This window comes from Pan troglodytes, chromosome 3, assembly GCF_028858775.2.
Source record: "Pan troglodytes isolate AG18354 chromosome 3, NHGRI_mPanTro3-v2.0_pri, whole genome shotgun sequence".
NCBI lineage: Eukaryota > Metazoa > Chordata > Mammalia > Primates > Hominidae > Pan > Pan troglodytes.
In genome coordinates, this window is record NC_072401.2 from 47,565,689 (window position 1) to 47,572,106 (window position 6,418).

The window sequence follows — 6,418 nt, forward strand, 5'->3', positions numbered from 1 at the left end:
TTAGGTGAGACCAATTTAGGTCTCACCCCCCATGAACAAATTAATGTAGCCAGAAAATTTGGATTAAACTGATTGGCTTTGGCTGATTGAGGCCACCTCCACAGCCAAGATCAATCTGCCCAAATGACATGACTACTGCACAGTAGAAGAAATCCCAAGAGGCAGATGAGAATGTTTACTACGATGTGGCAGAATAAATGTCTAAGGATATGGAAGAAATTCATGAAAAAGAACAGAAAAGGAGAATTTGTCTTACTTTATTAAAATTATCAAAATAAAATGGTATTGGCATAGAGAACCCAGACATAGATATGTTGATATTAAAATTAATTCATGACAAAGGTGGCAATTTGATAGTAAAGCACTTTTAATTAAACGTGCTGGCATAATAATTAATCAAACTGGATAAAAACTAAGTTAGTTAGATCCCTACCTTGTAACAGAAATGTAAAAATTCTAAATAAGGCCGGATGTGGTGGCTTAATGCCTGTAATCCCAGCGCTTTGGGAGGCCAAGGCGGGTGGATCACCTGAGGTCAGGAGTTTGAGACCAGCCTGGCCAACATGGTGAAAACCCATCTCTACTAAAAATACGAAAGTTAGCCAGGCGTGGTGGCAGCTACTTGGTAGGCTGAGGCAGGCAAATTGCTTGAACCCAGGAGGTGGAGGTTGCAGTGAGCCGAGACTGCGCCATTGCACTCCAGCCTCATCAACAAGAGCGAAACTCCATCTCAAAAATAAATAAATAAATAATAAAATAAAATAATAAAAGAAATTCTAAATGTATCAGAGAATTAAAAGAAATAAAACAAAACCACACACACACACACACACTAAAAACATTAGAAGAAAATTGAAAGTATTTGAATAATATTGGGTTGGAAGAGACCTTTCCAAGTAAGCCTGGAAACCCAGAAGCTGAGAGAGAGAGAGAGAGAGAGAGAGAGAGAAAAAAAAATATTTGACCTTAAAAAATTAAAAATGCTTTTATGTCAAAAACATCAAAACCAAAGTCAAAAGGAAAGTAATAAACTGAAAAAAATTTTGTAAAATACAGAGCAGAAAAGAGATTCTTGTCCCTAATATATAAAGACCTAAAATGTTTCCAATAGAAAAATAGTAGTCAGGGAAATGAAAAGAAAATATCAACTGGGCAATGTAAAAACCTTTAAAAATAATGATAACAGTCTTGGTGGGGTGTAGAGAAACTAATATTTTCATATATTGCTGATAGTGGTGTAAATTGTTACCACCTTTTTAGAAAGATATCTGAAAATATACGTGAACACTAAAAATATCTACTTTTGGCTGGGCATGGTGGCTCACGCCTGTAACTCCAGCACTTTGGGAGGCCAAGGCAGGCAGATCACTTGAGGTCAGGAGTTCGAGACCAGCCTGGCCAACATGGTGAAACCCCATCTCTACTAAAAATACAAAAATTAGCCGGGTGTGGTGGCTATAATCCCAGCACCTGTAACCCCAGCTACTCGGGAGGCTGAGGCATGGCACGAGAATCGCTTCAACCTGGGAGGTAAAGATTGCAGTGAGCCGAGATTACGCCACTGCACTCCAGCCTGGGCGACAGAGCAAGACTCTGTCCCCCTAAAAAGGAAAAATATCTACTTTTGAATCAGAAGTCTCACATTTAGGAATTTTTTCAGAAATAAATGATTTCTGAATAAATGATTCGTTGTCAGGAATTGAAATACAACATTGGTGGAGGAGAACGGTTTGATTCTTTGACAGATCTTGTGGAGCATTACAAGAAGAATCTAATGGTGGAAACATTGGGTACAGTACTACAACTCAAGCAGCCCCTTAACATGACTTGTATAAATGCTGCTGAAATAGAAAGCAGAGTTCGAGAACGAAGCAAATTAGCTGAGACCACAGATAAAGTCAAACAAGGCTTTTGGAAAGAATTTGAGACACTGCAACAACAGGAGTGCAAACTTCTCTACAGCTGAAAAGAGGGTCAAAGGCAAGAAAATAAAAACAAAAATAGATATTAAAAACATCCTGCCCTTTGATAATACCAAGGTTGTTCTACATGACGGGATCCCAGTGAGCCTGTTTCAGGTTACATCAATGCAAATATCATCATGCCTGAATTTGAAACCAAGTGCAACAGTTCAAAGCCCAAAAAGAGTTACATCGCCACACAAGGCTGCCTACAAAACACAGTGAACGACTTTTGGCGGATGGTTTTCCAAAACTCCAGACTGATTGTCATGACAATGAAAGAAGCGGAGAGAGGAAAGAGTAAATGTGTCAAATACTGGCCTGATGAGTATGCTCTAAAAGAATATGGCGTCATGCGTGTTAGGAACGTCAAAGAAAGCACCACTCATGACTATACGCTAAGAGAACTTAAACTTTCAAAGGTTGGAGAAGGGAATAGGGAGAGAACAGTCTGGCAATACCACTTTCCGACCTGGGCGGACCACGGAGTGCTCAGCAACCCCGGGGGTGTGCTAGACCTCCTGGAGAAGGTGCGCCATAAGCAGGAGAGCATCATGGATGCGGGGCCGGTCTTGGTGCACTGCAGTGCTGGAATTGGCCAGACAGGGACGTTCATTGTGATTGATATTCTTATTGACATCATCAGAGAGAAGGTGTTGACTGCGACATTGATGTTCCCCAAACCATCCAGATGGTGTGGTCTACGAGGTCAGGGATGGTCCAGACAGAAGCACGGTACCGATTTATCTATATGGCGGTCCAGCATTATATTGAAACACTACAGCGCAGGATTGAACAAAAGCAGAAAAGCAAGAGGAAAGGGCATGAATATATAAATATTAAGTATCCTCTAGCGGACCAGACGAGTGGAAATCAGAGCCCCCTCCCGCCTTGTACTCCAAAGCCACCCTGTGAAGAAATGAGAGAAGACAGTGCTAGAGTCTATGAAAACGTGGGCCTGATGCAACAGCAGAAAACTTTCAGATGAGAAAACCTGCCAAAACTTCAGCACAGAAATAGATGTGGACTTTCACCCTCTCCCTAAAAAGATCAAGAACAGACGCAAGAAAGTTTATGTGAAGACAGAATTTGGATTTGGAAGGCTTACATTGTGGTTGACTACTTTTTGATAAGCAAAATTTGAAACCATTTAAAGACCACTGTATTTTAACTCAACAATACCTGCTTCCCAATTACTCATTGCCTCAGATAAGAAGAAATCATCTCCACAATGTAGACATTATATTTTATATAATTTTGTTTTAAATTAAGGAAGCAGTTAAATTGTGTGCTATAGTTTGCAGATTATGGGGATTCAAATTCTAGTTATAGGCTTTTTTTTTTCTTTTTATAAACTTAACCAGTTTAATTTTTTTTCCTCATCGTGGGGGATGATAAGAAGAAATGATTTGGGAAAATTAAGTAAGAACATCCTAGAAAAGTGAGAACAATCTCATTTACCATCATGTATCCAGTAGTGGATAATTCATTTTGATGGCTTCTATTTTTGGCCAAATGAGAGTTAGGCCAGTGCCTGAGACTGTCAGAAGCTGACTGGTCTACCTTTGCATTGGCATTAAAGAGTCATAGAAAAAGAATCATGGATATTTATGAATTAAGATAAGAGGTGTGCCTTTTCTTTTTCCCAGTCCATGACCAATTATAGTTTGGCTGTTGACTGAGAAGATTGTGGTGGGAAAACGTTTGCCATATTTTCTTTGCATTTGTGTAATTGTCTTGTACTTAGAAAAAAAGCATCTATGAATGACCAGTGTTTTTGGTTGTCAAATGTTGCTGACAAACTTACCCCAAAACTTCAGTGGCTTAAAAAATCCCCCACCCCCAAATGTTCTTCAATCTGAGCTGGGCTCAGCTGGGCTGTTCTTCTGCTAGCCTGCAGGTGGCCACTCGTGGTCAGTAGGTTGGTGGAGAGACTGGGGTGGCTGGGCTTCTCTCTCTGCCTGCAGTCCTGAGTCTCTCCTTCTCCATGTAATCTCTCTAAGTGGCTTTGCTGGCAGCGTAGCTAGACCTCTCACATGAAGCTCAGAGCTCCCAAGAGCTTGAAAGAAGTGGCCAGGCCTTCTGAAGGCTTAAGTCCAGAGTTGTCGCAGCATCCCTTCTACTGCCCTCTATTGATGATGATGATGATGATTATTTTTTCTAATCAGAAGACAGCTGGAGTATTACCTCTACGTACTAAACAAGTCACAAGCCCAGTCCAGGTTCAAGAAAAGGGTGTGAAGTGGAGGCGCAGTTAATCGGGGGGCCACTAGTCTAACAGACAGTCACAACCAGTGCCATGGAAAACCAAAGATATTAGCAAAAGTAGAAGTTGCTAGTGATCTTGGGAAGCTGAAGCTGTTTACAGTAGCTGGGACAAGCTGAAAGTCAGACTGAGAAATAAAGAGAGGGCCTTCAAGAAGCTTCCTGAATGATTTCTGCCAGCCCTGAGCCTATTTTTGGAACCAGCATTTGGGGAAACTGATCTTGTCAGGATGGATATGTTTAGGGACACAGGGCTTTTGAGAGCAGCACCACCCCACTGGGGCAACCCCAGACTTGGAAAATGTGACTCTTTTAATGCCACTGGCTTTTAGTCAGGCCACAGTGAGAAGGAACAGCCCTAACAGGCCTCCAGTCAGGTTGAATGAGCTCATTTTTGTTTTAGCCAACCGGTAAGGTTTGCTAATGTTCTACCTTAAGTGCCTTCTCCAAAGACATCCCTGTTTGCCTCATATGTTGAAACATCATTCAGTGCGGATATTTCAATGAAAATATCATTGGTTGACTTTTGTAACAGTAATAAAATGCTATGGCATCTTTGCCGTGAAGTTAGGGTATCCTTGGATTCTTCTGACTTTGGCTCCTGAAAGGAAGGCCTAGATCCAGCCCTGGTAGTAGTTCCTTTCTGAGGTCTCTCAGTCCCTTGAGACCCTGAGGTAGTTTGGCTGCCATTCTCACAGAAAAAATGTATATTAGACCCCACTCCTGCCCCCCAATGTTCATTGAACTTTGAATTGCTTCAGAACACAGGTTGGCCTGAAGGTATTCCCTTATTAGGGAAATGTCATAACTGCTGCCTTCGAGTCAAACTTGTAAAGAAAAAGATTCCAGTTCAGTATTTGCAGGAAGAAGCTTGAATCCTGTTCTTTTTATGGCATTGTTACATTGACTCATTCTCCATTTTGCTTTGGTTTTGTCTTGACTTGACTTTGGGGGTAAAGTCTTTCACCAGCACACAAGAGTTTGATTGTACAAATATATCTCCTGCATTAACATCTCTGCATGTTGCTTAAGATCAGTTGTTTTTGTACTCAGAATGGAAATACCTGATCTTGGCTTGCTTTGTTTGTTATGTTTATTTCATTTAGATTTCCCTCCATGAGGTCAGCAAACCGTCATGTTCTTATGTAAACTTAAGCCAAGGCCAGAGTTATCACAGTCCCTAGGTTGCTAAGGCTTATCATGTGTTTGGTAAAAGGTGATTGCAGGTTCTCAGATGAGGTTACTTTACATGGGATAGAATCAGGCAGAATGGCTGGATGATGGAGAAAGCTCGGGGTGCAGGTTTGAAAAAAAGTTGTAGAAATGAAAAGTTCCAAAGAGGTGGTTTCTGAGGAAGTCAGAGAGCCCAGGGCCAAAGCAGTCTTTAATGGGTGAATCAGGTTATTTGGAAAGTCGGTGTGACAGACACATGGATGCCATCTACTTCTAGGTTGCTGGTAGGAGGTACTAAATATGCACAATATTCCACAGCTCACTGAGGATTTTAAAATTATAAGCATGGGATTTTATATTTTGGGGTGAAAGAATTATGTAGAATATGGTATTGGGGTTTTTGAAAAAGCCAAATTTCACAGTCTTAGTAACTTTAAAAAGAAAAACTAAAAGGCACTTCATGTCTAGTGTGTGGCCCTTCTGAAGCTGATGGTCATCTCTCCCACTGAAATCAGGGTCTTTTCAAATGTGGCTAAATGGGGATGAGAAAACACAGGTAGGACTTTCTTGGTGTGTGGTATGTGTGCATTCTTTGAAGAGCCCATTTGCTTTGGGGAAACAGCCAAGAAAATGGTCAAGATTATGTTTAGAGTTTATTTTATTGGGGATTTTAAGAACTAATAACATCTTGAGTTATTTTTAGTTCAGGGGGATGTGGAAAGGCTTGCAATTATGAAATGTTTTGTTGTAGCCTAATATCCATAAGGGAAACTTAGACTGTAGACATAACTACAAAGCCAGTGCAGTTTTTGTTTTCTGTATGTTGTTGGGGGAATCAAGTTTTTACATATAGCAAGCACATGGCCTCCCTGATGGCAGGATGCTTTGGTTAGGTCTGTATTTGCCCTCAATTTTGTTGAAATCTTTTTTCCCTCTTCCTCTTGAAAAGTTCCAAAATATAGTTTATTGGATCATTCATCACTAAAAATTTGTTCCTTTTTCACTACAGGCAGTTCACA

General features: G+C 40.7%; 1 pseudogene; it reads left to right on the plus strand.

The window, feature by feature from the left end:
* Positions 1-1,681: 1,681 nt before the first annotated feature.
* LOC100614213 (tyrosine-protein phosphatase non-receptor type 11-like) lies at positions 1,682-3,164 on the plus strand (annotated as a pseudogene).
* Positions 3,165-6,418: the final 3,254 nt, after the last annotated feature.